Genomic DNA, 16,797 nt, shown 5'->3' with positions numbered 1-16,797 from the left:
CTGCCTCTAGTCCTGTCACTACCTGATAGCCTGAGAAGTCCTTCCCCAGTTTTTTTTTTTGTAGGCCCCCTTCAGATACTGAAAGACCACACTAAGGTCACCTGGGAGCCTGTCTTCTGCAGCCTGAACAACCCCAACTCTTTCAGTCTGTCCTCATAGCAGAGCTGCTGCAGCCCTCTGAGCATCCCAGTAGCTCTTCTCTGGACACACTCCAGCACATCCACATCCTTCTTTTAATGGAGGCTCCAGAACACACCATGATGTTCTAGTATGTAGTAATTGTAATCCTCATCTGGAAATCCTACAAGAAGATATTTTCTTTTCTCCTCCTTCCCCTTCCAGGGATGCTCACTCCCTGGAGGTGTTCAAGGCCAGGTTGGATGAGGCCTTGAGCTACCTGTTCTAGTGGGAGTTGTCTCTGTCTATGACAGGGGGTTGAAACTAGATGATCTTTCAGGTCACTTCCAACCTAAACCATTCCACGTTTCCCCCATGAAGAACAAAAGTAGTCTGTGGAAATAGCCTTGTCTCACAGAATTTCTGTTTATGATCCCCATAAAAATAGTGAATGTGATGGCACAGAAAAATCTAAAGTAAAGCAACAAAGGCATGTTGGACACTTTAAAGAAAGGTTTCCTTGAATTGCAGCTACATTTTCTGGTCATCCACATCTTTGTCTCATGCAGTTGCTCAGAATCACATCCCATCTCTAACCATTTTTAGCAGTGATGGACACTTGAAGGCTCGTTTTCTTTCACCTATTTGATTTTGGACAGGGTGGGAGAAAATGGACATATTGGTTAGGAATTTCAGATCATAACTGCCTCAAGCTCTTCTGAATGCTATTCTGAACCATCACCAAAGGAAGGGAAAAGCCATGCAAGGCACAAGGCAGTGGTAGCTGCATTAACTACAAGATCTTGCTTACATGAGTCTAGTGCCTCTGCTGGGTCTTTCTCATCTCTGAACTCAATCTCTGACATTTTCTCAGCCTTTTAACGTGGAAAATATCTTAAAAGTCTACAATTCCAGCAAATGTTTGGTGAAGACTTGGTGTCTGGTGACTTAACAGTCAAAGCCATGCTATATGGTATCCATAGCACAAGTCTCTCACTTTGTATACACTCAGAAATGTTTCACTCCTGATTACTGCTCTGCCCACATACAATCAGTGTCAATGCTGTACAGCCTAACCCCAAATCCCTGTGCTCAAAATTCAGCCCTAAACCTGTTGCATCACTACAACTTATTGTCCTAGTTCAGTCAAACTGGACACTGAGCCAAGGGAAACACAATCCAAAGGAAAACAGCTATAACTGAAATGTATCTGATGCATCAACAGGATGTGAACCTTACACAACATCTTCCTCTTTTGAGAGCATGCACTTTAACACAACAAAAACATTGGGCTGGTCTCCTACCTGGCCTGTGTGGGTACCTCATAAGGCTGCTTAGCTGACCAGATTCAATCATTTTCCATTCTTGGCTTGGACTTCAACTTGAAATATTCCCACAGTCAGATACTCATTTGCACAGCCAACAGAGAGTGAAGCATCCCAGCAAGCAGAAAACAGCCACACGTGAGCCAAACCTAGGACCAGGTGGAAGCCTGCGTGGTGACCAATTGCTCCACACTTGGCTCAGGGGCTTGGGGAATTCATACATTGTGCCTCCAGGATTTATGGGCACTCCATCTATCATTGCATTGAGAAAAAAAAACCAGCAAAGAGAATAAAATGGAGACTTTTATGGGCCTAGGAGGAGCTAACCTGGAAATATCATTGGCACAAATAGAGCTGTTGAGCAGACAATAGCACTCTGATATTGCCATGGCTCTGTTTACCCAAACGTGGCCATCCCTGTGGCGAATCCCACCCCCCACGCCTGGTTGCCAACCTGGTGAGTGGCCCTACCACGCTCCCTCCTGCTGGTGAAAGGCAAGCATGCTCTGATTGCCATGCTGACAGCTTTATTGCCTCCCTGACCTTGCTATTTTTAAAGAACCAGGTTATCTCAGTGACGTAAACAGGTTTTTCTCATGCAGTTATGTTATCCATGCTCAGGGAGCTTTTGGTCCTCACTCACTTGTACTGTCAAATCAGCAGTTTCAAGTGCCCAGGAGCTTATGGCATTGGTTAGAATAGAATAGAATAGAATCAACCAGGTTGGAAGAGACCTCCAAGATCATCCAGTCCAACCTAGCACCCAGCCCTAGCCAGTCAACTAGACCATGGCACTAAGTGCCTCATCCAGGCTTTTCTTGAAGACCTCCAGGGACGGTGACTCCACCACCTCCCTGGGCAGCCCATTCCAATGCCAATCACTCTCTCTGTGAAGAACTTCCTCCTAACATCCAGCCTAGACCTACCCCAGCACAACTTGAGACTGTGTCCCCTTGTTCTATTGCTGGTTGCCCGGGACAAGAGGCCAACCCCCACCTGGCTACAACCTCCCTTCAGGTAGTTGTAGACAGCAATGAGGTCACCCCTGAGCCTCCTCTTCTCTAGGCTAAACAGTCCCAGCTCCCTCAGCCTCTCCTCATAGGATTTGTGTTCCAGGCCCCTCATCAGCTTTGTCACCCTTCTCTGGACATGTTCCAGCACCTCAGCATCTCAGCAAGATGTGCAGAAGGACAAAGTGATTCTGTTTTCAGAAAATACAGGTTTAGATCTCTTCAGACCTAGTCTATCCAAAATGCTGTAATGAGTTAAGCAACCCAGATTCTGACAGCCAAACCTTGCAAGAACATCAGCATACCTTGGCTAGAGAGAAAAAAAGGAGATGCTTACACGAGCTGCTGGGTTGAGAAGAGATCAGTTACATGTGTACTCTTCATTAGAGGTGAGAAAATCCAAGCACAAGTTTATTGCCTGAATGGTTCTCCAGATGAAGTGCAATAAGTAGATAAATGACAAAAATGGCACCGTCATTTCCAGCTAACAGCTTCCCACTTGGAAGGTTTACAGGCAAAATGGGAATGGACAGAATGGACAGATGCTTAGCTGCGGAAACAAAATATTTCAGCTGGCTGAATGATGTAGATTTATGAAAGACTTGCTGTCTAGGTTGTCTCTTCTGGGGCAGAGATGGGCATGATTGCAGAAAATGCTAGAAGTTTGGGTTAAGTTAGAGAAGCACTCAATGATTTAGTAACTGTTTATCTAAGATTCTCTGTATGTAAACTATTTACTCATAAGGAGACAAATCAAATGGAAAATGCCAGAGCCTCTCTCCAATTCTAAAATCCTTGCCTCCAGACTTAACTCTTGTTCAGAACCTTTGTGGGTGACAAGGACAGTGGCACTGAGTGCACCCTCAGCAAGTTTGCTGACACCAAGCTGTGTGGTGCAGCAGACAGGCTGGAGGGCAGGGATGCTCATAGGCTTGCTGAGATGTATAAGAACAAGAATCCAAACACAGATAAGGGAGTCACTCTTTGTCCAGGCTGTGGGCTGCATTTCTCTCTAACCTCGCCCTCTGTCTCTCTGATTAATCCACTCTGCTTCCTAACCCCCTGGCCAAACCTCCATTCTTCCTTGGGGCACAAGGCAACATCTGGGGTAAGGTAGGGGGGTGGGAGAAGGTGGAAGGGTGGCTGAGATCCCCTCCTGAGGACTCAGGTTTCTGGGAGGGCTGTTGTGCTTCTGTATTACCTTTTACCTTGTGTATTTCTGTATATAACTGTACCTACTGTAAATATCTCCTTCTATATTGAGCTAAGCTGTAAACATAAAGCTTCATTCAAGCTTCCAGAGCTGGCTGAGTCTAGTCTGGGTGATTTCCAAAGTGTGCAGGGGCAGGTAACATCCAAACCACCACAATGGTTCTATAGCTTCCCTTTAGAGTTGATGAGGGTAGGTGAATGCGAGGCCTCCATGGAGCAGCCAGCAGATGTAAGCTGCACAGTGACACTGTTCCCATAACGTCAGAGTAAGAAGAGGTAGCTTGGAGCAAAAATGCAATTCAGCTGCTCACCACTTGCCCTTCTCTTTTGAAAGGGGCTCAGATAAGCAAATTCTACATGATGTCATAGCTCCCACAGGACACTGCAATATGCTGCCATTTGTCCAGCCAGAGCACAGCTCTTATTAGTATGATATAACACAGTAGTTGGGAAACTCAACAGAAAAAACAAAGCTGGAATTTAATTAAAGAACACCACCCTGTAGCTTTTAACTTGTGGCCCTTAACATTCAGAGCTACTGTAAGCGAGTGTCTTAACATGAAAACACTGAAGACCAAAGAATCAAAGTAAATGCAATCAGCAGATTACTAAATACCAATGGGAAATTTAGAGCTATAGAACAAAATCTCAGAGCATTAAAGGATTTACCACTTGGCATTGATGAGAAGCAAATCTTTGGATTTCCATTTCTAGCCTTAATTAGTAGCTGAGGTTTATTTCAGTCTAAACTAAGTCACAAAAGATAACACACCCTGAAAGAAAATAAAAGCAGTGCAGTAAACTTCATAAAAGGTCTTATTAAAAAATAAGAAGGAAAGAGAAGAGGTTTGAATGGAAAATCAATTTCCAGGACTTCCATTTCCTTTTGTTTTTTTGTCTTCCCACCCATGCTCAGCTCTTTTCTAATAACATTCATCTCTTTGCTAGAGAGGTTACAGAGTGTGGTAACAAAGATAGCATTTTAAACCCAAAAGGGAGACTCCCTTTTAGAAGGGACATTTTAGGAATGTTCTTGCTCCTTCACAGCTTGGTTTTTTGAAAGCTTGCTGTCTCCCTGCCCAGTTCCCAGGGCCCCTCACTGGAAGTAGGCTCTAAAATGGATGATCTGTGCTTCTGCATGGCTTCAGCTCTGAAAAAAAAAATAAAGCTTTGTTAAATGGAGCAATTTTTTTTGTAGAGACACTGTGGGACAGGAGAAAGATAAGGCTCTTGTAGTGAAGCAGGAGATCCCTAGCTTGGTTATCCGCTGTCCGCATATGCCTTTTGCCCCACTAGTGATGGACTCCCAGGAGCTGGCTCAGCAGGGCAACCCAGTTTACTGGCAACAGCCTGGCTGGGATGGAACTTGCCCAGCTGCTAAGATGCTCCAGGGATCTGGTGTCTGACTTCCCAAGCTGAAATACAGACTCCCAGTGCAGGATCCCTAGCACAGCTCTTGCCATCGCTTCAAGTAAAGCTGAGAAATATAAGCAGCTTGCTTCAGATGAGGAAAAGGAAAAGAGCCTGTGGGTAAATCTGAAGAAATACATAATAAAGGGCCCAAGCTCAAACAAATCACGTTCTTCATCAAGAAAGGATCAAAAAGACACCTCCCTGAACCCAGTAATTCATTTAGTCCCCATAAAAGTTTACTACGGAGTGGGCTGCATGTGATTGCTGGGCTGAGGCTGAAAAATGATGCCTGAGTATGGCAGAGTAATAAGAGGGTGGCATGCCAAGTGAGGCTAAGGCAGCATGAGTAGACTTATTTAAGGATAAGGATTTTAGGAATATGTCCTTTCTGTGTAGGTCCAGGCTCAGTTTCTCCCCCTGGTACCAAGACAGGCAGCAAGGCACACGTGAGCAGTTTGTTTATTTGCTTTCCATGGTCAGAATAGAGCAGGACATAGGACTGGAAGAGGCTTTTTTAGGTAATCTAATGTATATCTCCTTCCAATGCAGGTACTAGGTCAAATAATTCCCATCATATACTCATGAGCTTCTTTCAATTTCTTTTTTCCATTTTCTCCCTGTCTTTGCCTACTGCAGCTGCACTAGAGCCTGGTTTCAACATTTTCTTGCTGCTTTCTCCTCACCTGTGGAGACTGTTAGGAAAGGAGAGAGAGACATAAAGGAATCATAGATAAAAGGATTAAACACTTGCAGCACAAAAGCCAAGGTCAGCAAGCTTTGTCCAAGAGTTAAGATACTCATAACACTCTCATATATGCAACAACATAACCTCTTGATTTATCTGTTTAACTTGGGATGTGCCACACTAAATGACAGTGGGGTCACTTCTTGTGCTGGGTCCAGTAGATAAAAGGTTATCTGTTGCTTGAACCCAGCCTATTTTGTTCTGTTGAACTGTATTTGCTAGCCTCTTACCGTGGTCTAAAACCAGAGGCAGGGATGAGGCTCTGCAAACTGGATGGTAGGGTAAGAAAAAGTGGACTCTCTTTGTGAAGTGAAGTTAGAAAAGAGCCAGCAAATGAGAGCGGTGCCCGATATCATTCATGGATTCTTGGGTTCTGGGGAACTCTTAAGTCCGGATCCATAAATCCATCCCTACAGCAGGACAGCTACACATTGCTTCAGTCGTGGTTTTGAGTCAGATCCATCCCTGCCATCAAATAGATCCTTTAAGCTCATGAATCACCAAATGAGAAAAGCTGTATTAAGTTGGTATTTAGGCCTCAGAAACTGTTGTATCATAGAATCATAGAATCAACCAGGTTGGAAGAGACCTCCAAGATCATCCAGTCCAACCTAGCACCCAGCCCTGTCCAATCAACCAGACCATGGCACTAAGTGCCTCATCCAGGCTTTTCTTGAACACCTCGAGGGATGGCGACTCCACTGCCTTCCTGGGCAGCCCATTCCAATGGCAAATCACTTTCTCTGGGAAGAACTTCCTCCTAATATTCAGCCTTTATGTCCCCTGCCACAACTTGAGACTGTGTCCCCTTGTTCAGTTGCTGCTTGCCTAGGAGAAGGGACCAACCCCCACCTGTCTACAACCACCCTTCAGGTAGTTGTAGACAGTAGTGAGGTCACTCCTGAGCCTCCTTTTCCCCAGGCTAAACAGCCCCAGCTCCCTTAGCCTCTCCTCATAGGAGATCAACCAACAGCACCATGGCCACTAAACCAAGTTCTGAAGTTAGCTCCCTTTCAACTAGTTCATTCAGGAAAAGAAACAAAAAAGGATAGCCTACCTAAACCAAAGCCCCAAACCAACAAGCAGTGATATTGCAACTAATGGTTGTTCACAGGATCCTTATTCTCAAGATGTGCTCATGCTGAGGTATTGATGGATATTTGTCCATCCCAGGTTAGCAATCTTCCTTATCTCAGTGCTTGAGCAGCTCACAATCTTTAATGTATGTTGAGTTTGTGACACTTCTGCTATCGCTGGGAGGAAAACTGCCACAGGGGAATGTGATGGATGAGTGTGGCAGAGCCATGAACTGGGACTACATCTTACAGGGTGCTCTGTGCTAGCTCAGAGGGAAGAGAGAAAGCAGCTCCCTCACTTGTTTTTTTAATTTGCTAAAATAACAACTCCATATTCCCAAGGGCAAATGTCAGGAATAATTGCATGCAAATTGCAGTGGAGTCATGCTAAGGCACCCATTGCCACCCAAGGGCTCCTGAAGGGTTAATATCGAGGGCCCACTGGAGTTCAGTTAATTTACAACTGGAGACCTTTATCATCTCACACTGACATTGAGGGCTCACATTTCCCACTTAATTACTTGTTCAGCAATCACGCCTGGAAGAGATAGATGTGTTTCTGTGTTTAGCCCATGCAGCTGTGAATTGTTTATTTACTTATCGTCAGGCTGGGAATGGCTGTAATTTAAAGGTTCAGATCTCTGCTACCCTGAGCAGCGCAGGTCTTCCTTTAAACACTTCCATATTGCCGCGGTGGAATTTCGCTGGAGATGCTGGTGTTCTCCTCCTGTTCCGGGTAATGGACCAGCAGGTGTTACTGGTTATCAGCAACTGCTGTTATTTATGCTAAACAACTGCTGCCAAGTTCACAATCGCAACCAAGGATCCGTGGAGATAAATTTTGGAAGGTACAAAGCAGGCCAAGGAGATGAAGCGAGATGAATTCCAGTAACTCAGCTTCCGGGGAATGACTTGATCCCTATCTTGGAGCTGGAATAGCTGAGTGACGACGGCAGCTTCAAACAGTGGCTCCCAGCAATTCATAGGCCAAATGGTGTAATTACAATTTAAGCTGTCAAATGGTGACCAGATGGCTTTATCTTTCACACCAGAGGCTTAAGAAGTTGGTAGGTGTGACCTTTCCACATACCAACCCACCTGCGCAGTGCACGAGATCCATGAAAGCCCGCGCTCCCGGCGCACCCACCCGTGTCTGCTGGCACCCATCCTTGGCTTTGATAACTTTTCTGAGCAAAGCTGGGTGAAGTCAACAGCTCCAGCATTCTCACAGCTCCCAGATTGCTTCAGCCTTCAATGCAAGATGGCAGCCACCAGCAGCATGGCTGGGCAAGTATCACCCAGGGAAGCATGGAGCACAAACAAGGGGAGATGTTCCCTGCTGCTCTCTTGAGGTGCACACAGACCTCCCATCTACCTAGGAACAAAAGAGTTGAGCAGGACAAGAGAATCTCAGTTCAACAGCTGGTTGAAAAATTGTGCCTCAAAAGGAAAATTGATGAAACTCAAGTCCAAGAGAGGGTAGCTACAAGGGTCTGTCTGTCCAGACATTGTCAGCCCATGTGCAAGCAGAGCTGCAGTGCAAGAATGTCACACAGCAGCTGTCTTTGTGATGTGTGTGATGGAGGAGAGGTTGTGATTCTGTCACAGAATCCTTAGGGTTGCAAAATACCTCTAAGATCAAGTCCAGTGGTTAACCCAGCAGTAATATGACCACTAAACCAAGTCTCAAAGTAGGCTGGACACATCACCTTAAAAAAGCTCAAGATGGTTCCTGGAGAGTCACACTGGGCAAACTCCACTTCAGTTTCCCAGCAGAGAACAACTCCTAAGGTTAGATGTTTTCTGGGGACAATGTCCTCATAACCTGGCCCATCACTGGAGGTAGCCCTCTCTAGCCACCAGTAAAAGCCAATCTGGTCCCACATCAGCCAGACCCTGCAGGAAAGCATGTGGGTTTACAGCAGGTCTCCCATTAGAATAGCCTTAAAAATCAGGACTTTAGGGTTGACATTAACCTCAGTGAGTTATGCCTGTGGGCAGGTGGAAGGGCTGACATATTCCATCAGCAGCAGCGAATTTTGCCTCAGGACTCTTGCAGAAGCCCAACTGCTTTCGATTTAAGGCAAAGCCTTTCCTGCCCTGCTCTCTTATGAGAAACACACATTTCTGCCAGTCCCAAGGTTATTTCTATCTCGACAGATGAGGAGAAGGGGATGCACGCTGACAGGGAGCATGGCAAGGAAGGCTAATGCAAAATGCTTCCTAATATTTTTTTTGTTCTCATCACCACTGCTGCTGTAACAAATTACTGACCCCTGAAGATGGAACATCATCGAAATGCTTTAATAATAGCATATAACAAAAACCAGACCAGAACTTGGTGGTTTTGAAGAGGTCTAAGAGATATTGTCGGGCACACATAAACAATCAAAAATGCAGATAAATTTGGGGTGATTTGTATTTTCTCAGAAACAGAAATACAATCTTCTGTGTCACTTCACTAGAGGTAAAGAACCTAGAGAGGTATAATTGAATTACACAAAATCCTGGAATTTGATGACAGACAGTTACCACTAATTCCCTTAGTTAAAAAGAGAGAGAGAGAGAGAGAGAGAAGATGAAATTAAAATGTCAAAAGAGCAGTGAGCTGCTTAATTGAACGTTCAGGTTTTGGGTGCATTTGCAGTTCTCTTAGCAAGGAATCTGTGCAACCACTGAAGCAAAAAAGCCACAAAAAAATGGAACACCTCCCCTCTCACCCCCCAAAATGCAGCTTTTGCAAAGGGCTGAGCTCAGAAATGCTTTGGGATTGACAAAAGTGAAAGGAAAAAAATTCAAGCAGAAACCAAGCTTGTAACAGTCCTGTATCTTCTAATGTGCTGGGAAAAGCTCAGAGGGATGCTTCTGTGTGGGTAGCACAGGTGAGTTGGACTCAGCCAGCTCCCAGGTTGGTCACTTCCACAACACAGAAAATGGAGAGAAATGTTTGTTTCTTTCACTGTTTTGTTATTTTCCTTCCCACCCCCACCCCCAATTATTTTTATTTATTTCCTTTGCCAATCCAAGGTTTGAAGGTTAGTGGCAGTGTGGGGGTTTGGGGTCACAGCTTCGGAAAATGAGGATCATCGATGGACTATGAAAAAAAATGTAACTAAGATGAATCTTAGTCCAATTTAACAGATACAAAATGATAGAAGGTAGCTATCAGCTAAAAGTAAGCAGCTCAGGCTGTCAAAGGAATTATTGCTGAGCTACATATAGCCTGTAAGCACAGAGGCTATGGGTGCAGCAAGCTAGAAGACAAGTATAGAGGGGAAGGAGAGAATGCCCCTCCTATCAGCTCCCCAATTTAATCAGGCTTTTCCCACACTTCATGGGAATGGAAAAAATCTGTGGAGAGCCTGAGAGAATCTGAGGGAAGGTGGACTGGGAAGGATGCATCAAGTGTCCTGTTGGGTGCTGGCCCAGATGTAAAAAGTACAGTGGGAGATGGAGGACCCCACATTGTCATGATATCAGCATTATTTTTGCTCCATCCACATACTAGGCTGACTATTGCAATTGACTGGCTCAGTAATAATATCATCCACAAATGTATTTCTGTTCACTATTTGTAGAGGAGCACTGGGAAAGATATACTGCTGTAGGCAATGCCTCTTCAGCTCTGGGACCCGAGAGCAGAGAGGGGATCGAGTGCTGTGACAGTTGCTCATCACCACCCCACATTTCAAAGAGATTTTATCTGCCCTGGATGGAAGATTTCCCAAACTGTTTATATTAAGAGCAGCTTTTGATGCCAGCAATGAATATTACTTATATTACTGAAAGGAATCAAAAGCTGAAGTGCCTGCGTGTACAGTTAATCTATCCAAACAGAAAATGTTTCTTAAAAAATTACTGCACTATTTTTACAGCAAACCTCAGCCAAACTCAAAACTGAATAAATAGAATATGTTCTTTTAAAACCAATTTATTTTTGTTTAAATCATGGGCAAAAAAATACTTTCCTTGCCTTCGTTCATCAGGTAATACTTCAGCAACACCCCCCTCTCCCTCCCTCCCCCCCCCCCACCTCCATATTCAAGCCTGGAGATTTGTCTGTGATGGGATTTCTGCTTTGGAGACATTTGGATTGAAACACCTCCCTAGGCTGGTGGGAAGGTGATGTGAGCACGTCAAGGTAGCATCGTGGCCAGGCTGTGGGTTCTATCTCTTTTTAAACCATGAACAAGGCAAGAAGATGCCTTGAAAAGGGTGAGAAAGTGGTGGGAAAGACAGCTACCTAAAGCCCTGATCCACCAAGAGCCTAAATAAAGTCAGACCACATGTATTTCTATAGGATGGTGCAAAGGCATCTATTTCTACTCCTGCTTTTAAGGCAGGAAGGCAGAGTTGCCATTCTCATTAAAAAATTGGCCCTTATAGTCATTAGCACAGTGTAATTTTCATTAGGGTCGCTTATAGCAGGCTTTGACCCTTCCTTTTCATAGTATCATAGTATCATAGTCTTTTCTTTGACTATAGTTATAATTACTATTTTATTTTCACTAGGAGGACTGTGCTGAACTTTTCCTGGATTTGTTAGGCATTTATTTAGACTTGCATCGCTGCCCAAGACCACAATTTGCATCTCTCAAGCCTCGTCCCACGATCTTTTCCTCCCCTAAACGCTGCACACATTCAATTCTCTCGTGATGGAGTCTTAACCAAACAATCTGCGGCGTGCAAGCTCCCTAAACCGTGGTTAAATACTACTAGAGGAGCTGGCACTGGGTGATGAATAGGCAAAGCAGGGGGACCTGACCTCTGAGAGATTACACATCCCCTTTTTCTTTGTTTGTTTGTTTGTTCTGCAGGAGTTTCAGCCCCACTCAACCCCCGGGGCCTTATCGTGCTAGAAAACCCCATGAAAAGTGCTTTAACTCCTCTCCCCAGGCTGACTGCTGGTGGAGGTAGTTTTGAAAAGGGGATGAATCCAGTTGCAAGCTGTCATAGGAAAACGGATTTCAACTTCTTCCATTTGAATTTCTCCTATGAAAGAGAAACTGTGTTTGGGTGCCGTGCCGTTCCCCCGGCGTTTTTGTGCTGCTTGTTCTGCTGCCCTGCTAAAGGTCACAAGCAGGTAATGGATGCTGGAATTTCCACCGACTGGAGTAGGCTGGGAGGCTGTTGACTTTGATATCAGTTTTCTTCTACACAGGGTAGAAGAAGAAAAAAAAATTAATAATAAAATCTCTCTGACTCCTCATTGATTTTTCATGGAAATTCAGCAATTTCTCCTAGTTTAAGATCTGGTCTCTGATTTCTCCCTAATTATCATAACTCTCTGTCCCCCAAATGAAGTCTTGATTTGTTTCAGCTCAAGGTGATGATATCATTTATTACTGCACCAAACACGGGGCAAAAACTCCAGTTTGCTAGAACATTGGTGCTGAGACAAAAGACACTGCAGAAAAACACCCCAGCACTACAACTCCCACCTTCCCCACTAAATGCATCTTAACAAAAAGGGAAAAGGATGAAAGAAAAAGCTATACAAAGCCTGAAGTGGGAATGTTACATGTCTGAGCCTTTGTGCAAAGGATGCTAATAAGCTCAGCGCTGCAGAATTCCCCACTGTTGGGGCTCTCGGTGCTCCGCTTGGAAATCACACTTCGGTCGAGCTGTGTTTGTTTTGCTTTAGCTCTGAACTATCTCTCTCCTCCCCGACTTCAGCCCTTCTGCTTTTAGATGCAGACTGATAAATGGAGGGGGGAAAAAGCCAACCTGGTTTGCATTTCTACAGCTTTAGATAATACAACAAAACCTGATGGAATGAGCCATGTAATGTTAAGGTCTCCCCTTGACTCTGCAAGAGGAAAAAATGACCTTTAAAGGACCACAGACTGGGTCATCAACATCTTTAAGTGGTGTTGAACTGAGTTAGGATGTTCTCATTGGACTTCCAAGAGTTAAAACCATTCTTCTTCAGCTATATTGATCCAGATGTTGGTATTAATTCACCTTCCCGGTATTAGTTCACCCTCTTGGATCCTTGCAGATGTTACAGGGATTTAAAACCACCATTAAGAAAATATACCTAGGACATAAATTCTCAATTTATTATTGCTGGGATCTAGAAATCTAAGGTATTGGGAGGAAATTGTTTAATTAATTATCATGGATTCACATATTCAAATGGAAGTGTTGTTATATGCCTACTACTCTTACAAACAAATAAAGCTTTTGAAAACTTCAGTTGTCAAAACAGCCAAAATATTCCCTCCCCTGAGAGCACAGGAAAGCAATACTGGTTATTAAAGGAAAACCAACAAATCAGGCTTTTAGCATTCATTCATGTAATTAATCTAGGGAAAGAAAGACACTAAAGAAAAGTGTGTGTGGTTGGGGGTGGGTGGGGATTGTGCAATAAGAAAAGGGTCTGAAATAAAATTTCCCTTTTCTCAACTGGAAAAAAAAATTAGCTTTAAAATTTATTTAGCCCTTAATATGTGTGGATATTTCATCATATATGCATATAAGTAAGGTCACATTTCTGACTCATTTTTCCAGCCATAAATATACAGCTCTTTGTGAATCAGGCTATTTTAAAGCCATTCGAGGTGGGGGGGGGGGGGGGGGAAGATCCTTCTTTTAACATAATTAAAACCCAGATTTAATTCTTTTGGGTACTTTCTCCAAGTCTAAATGTGAAGTCTGCCCTTTATGTGAAATGACAGCAAGAACTCGAGGTGAAAAAAAAAAAAAACCAAACCCAAAACCCAACAAACCAAACCAAACAGCAAATGTTTTGAAACTGATTCTGCTCTTGCTAAACTCGTGTAGATAAGGGCTCTGATTTATTTAATGGGGTTTTAACAGTGTAAATTAAATCAAGCTAATTATTTTACAATTAAATGAACTCTTTCTTTGCAAACCAAATAATTATTTTTTTTTTAATAAATAAAGACCCTTTTCTCAAATGTTTGGTTTGTTGTTTTTTTTTTTCAGGGATGAGATACAAAACCAGACCTGATATAGGCAGAACAGAATTATAACAGGGGAAAAATGTTCATCTTCATTGATATATACCAAATTTAAAACAAATAAAAATTAAATGTATTTATTATTTGAATTATATGCATTTATTATTTGAATTATTTACAGTTTCATCCAGTCTTTCAGATCAAACCAAATTTGTGCTATGCATGCTCTAGCTAACATATCCTTGCCCAGCACACAACATACCCACAGCTTGTCAAGGTGTAAAATTAATTTGCTAGTGCACATGGCTACCCTGCAAAAGATGCAGCAAATGATTAGGTGCTGGAACCTTTGGGAAACAGGACGGAGTTAGGTATAATCTGTTCTATATTACGCTTGATTGTTATGGTTTTAAAGTCTATATAGCCGTTATTTTTCTAACACACACACACACAAAAGCAGATGCAAAGTGCGCTGCTTAAGGCAAGTGGATCTTGATTTTCTATCTGGATAGAGAAGCCTACCCGATAAAATTATTAAACTGTGTGTTGATAAAGCAAATTGTGCTGTGAGTACAGAACAAGTGCTGAAAAGATAAATACGCTTCAAATTGCAAGGCAAATACGTGCCCCGGCTGCAGAAGCTGACCAGTGCACGAAGCCACCTTCTCCTCTCCATCTGCCAAACGAGCAATGCCACCTAATGGAGAGTTCTCACCTCGCACAAGCCCAGCTCGCCTTTCCCCGATAGCAATCTCTGCTTCAGCTTTAACGGCTTTAAGAAACAGCTTCACAGAGCAATGGTTTCGATGGAAGAATAACACAATCCTGTCGCAAAAGGCTGGACAAATATTTGGATTGCGTCGCTGGATGTCAACACTTGAGATGAGCAGCGTTGTCTCAACCCATCCCTGTCTCACGGGCAGATGCACGTGGCTTCTAAACGAGGAGTCTGGATTTTACATGGGGTGCAAGGCTGATGTGGTAGCTCAGATTTATTATCTCTGTAGGAATCCCTCATTTCTCCTAGGCAGAACATTTGGAGACGTGTCCCGCCTGAAAAAAAACCCTGTTAAAATCCACCCAGCCACACTTAATCCCTGTTCCATGATGTGTGGCTGGCACATGCTTTCATCTTCTCATGGCACACGACCCAGCTTATGCACCCGGGCATATACAGGGATACAGCGACTCAGAGGGATGCACAGAATAAATATGCCCTTGCCCAAAACTGCTCTTTGCGTGTTGCAGCTGCTTTTTTTCTGTGTGTGCATCCTCTCCATACCCATAGGCAGCACTCCTCAGGTATCTATAGATGTATAGAAATATATCCATATATAGGTATGCATTTATATATAGAAATATAGACATGTACATACCTATAGATCATATATAGATATGTACCTACATATAGATACATAGAAATATATCTATAGACACACACAGAAATACAGAGGTGAATTACATTGAATTGTCACTGGTGCAGCAAAGCAAGTTTGACCACCTCAAAGGACTAAATGACCTTCAAAGGTGCCTTCCAACCCAAACTCATCTATGAGTAACTTTTTCAGCCTAACTCCCAAACCAGGCCCTGATTTGAAGACGATTTAACATTTCCATCCTAAAAATCAAACAAACAACTTTAGACAAGACTATCAGAAAGCAACCTGAATTCTTCTCTTCCCTGTCCCTGCTATGGCAGAACAAAGCATTATTCTCCCTCACTCCTGTGTATTTTCCTTTACCCTGTACCCAGGATTTTCCTCTGGCTTGTTTCTATAGAGCCTGATCCAGAGTTCCTGCTGATTTCAGGAAGTTTTGCGCTTCTTCAGCTTCTGACCTGCTGCAGCCAGGTCTGAAGTCAGGGCTAATTTGAGTGATAAACATCAGACCACACAAAAATACTTTAGAAGGGGGGAGGTGGAGGCCAGAGGTGGGGGGAAGACAGGAATTTTCTCTGAACTGTGCTATGCTTATGCCAAGATTTGCACCCACCAACTCTCACATCAGCTATTTCAAGCATGTGCTGGTGTGGATTAAAAATCAGCTACTAAAAAAAAAGGTGCAGTTTAAAAGCAGCAGAATTAAAGGCAGTGATTAAAGACGGTAGAGCTAAGGAAAAAGGGGGGGTAGGGGGTGGAATAAACACAACAAAGTCAGTGCAAAGGGTAACTGGTGCCCTCAAAACCCGAAATAATTGCAAAATAGACAAGCCCAACGACAGAAACCCCGAAGCAAATAAGAGAGAGTGGAACCGCTTTCCGTGTTTACTTTTTTTTCTGCAGTTGGATCCCTTGTCGTAGCCACAAAGAGCTGCCAGGATAGGATGCGAAATGGGAAATAAAAGACAGGGGGAGAAAAAAAAAATCAAAGCAATTTAAGGCAGAGGAAGCAAATCCAAAGCCTTCAGCCCGGGCCAGTGGAGCAGCAGCTCTGCATAGCAGCGGTGCCGCTTCCCCAGGCACCCGGCGAGGTTTTGCAAGCAAGAAACTGGGAGAGGGGAAAGGGGATGGTGCAAAACCCAGGCTCGGAGAGGAGGAAGAGGAAGAGGAGGAGGGTTTTGGGACAGGGAGAGGGAAGAGAAAAAATCCAGTACATACAGCTCGAAGTGTCCACTAGCCCCCAGCCTCTGCGTCTCTCTCTCTCTCTCTCTTAAGTCAAAAAGGAAATGCAGTGCCTTTTTTTGCCTTCTTTTTTTTTTTTTTATTTGGTTTTTGTTTGTTTGGTTTGGTTTTGTTTTTTGGTGTGTTGGGTTTTTTTTTCAGAATCAGAAAACGAACCGTCAGGAAGTTGGCAAAATCTCTAACTAAACAATCAGCCGAGGAAATGCAACCAATTCGCACGGGCGGTGCGCTTTTGACAAGGGAGGGGAGCGAGGGGAGGTGCGCAGAACCGCGCAGGACCGTGCAGCACAACGCAGGGTACCTCGGGCAGAGCTCCGTCCCTCCGTACCCTCTGACTGCTGTGATTTCTTAC

General features: G+C 43.8%; 1 long non-coding RNA gene across 2 annotated transcripts in view; it reads right to left on the bottom strand.

Annotated features, from left to right (window-relative positions):
* The window catches only part of LOC135184203 (uncharacterized), a 33,773-nt gene extending 17,300 nt beyond the window's left edge, over nt 1-16,473 (bottom strand). For both annotated transcript variants that reach the window (XR_010305903.1, XR_010305902.1), the window contains exon 1: nt 16,422-16,473. This is a non-coding gene — a long non-coding RNA (uncharacterized LOC135184203). The remainder of the gene's footprint in view (nt 1-16,421) is intronic.
* Between the last annotated feature and the right edge of the window lie 324 nt (nt 16,474-16,797).

The sequence above is a fragment of the Pogoniulus pusillus genome, chromosome 20 (genome assembly GCF_015220805.1).
Source record: "Pogoniulus pusillus isolate bPogPus1 chromosome 20, bPogPus1.pri, whole genome shotgun sequence".
Taxonomy (NCBI): domain Eukaryota; kingdom Metazoa; phylum Chordata; class Aves; order Piciformes; family Lybiidae; genus Pogoniulus; species Pogoniulus pusillus.
Note: the sequence above shows the minus strand (reverse complement) of the source record. Positions and strands in the feature narration are given on the sequence as shown.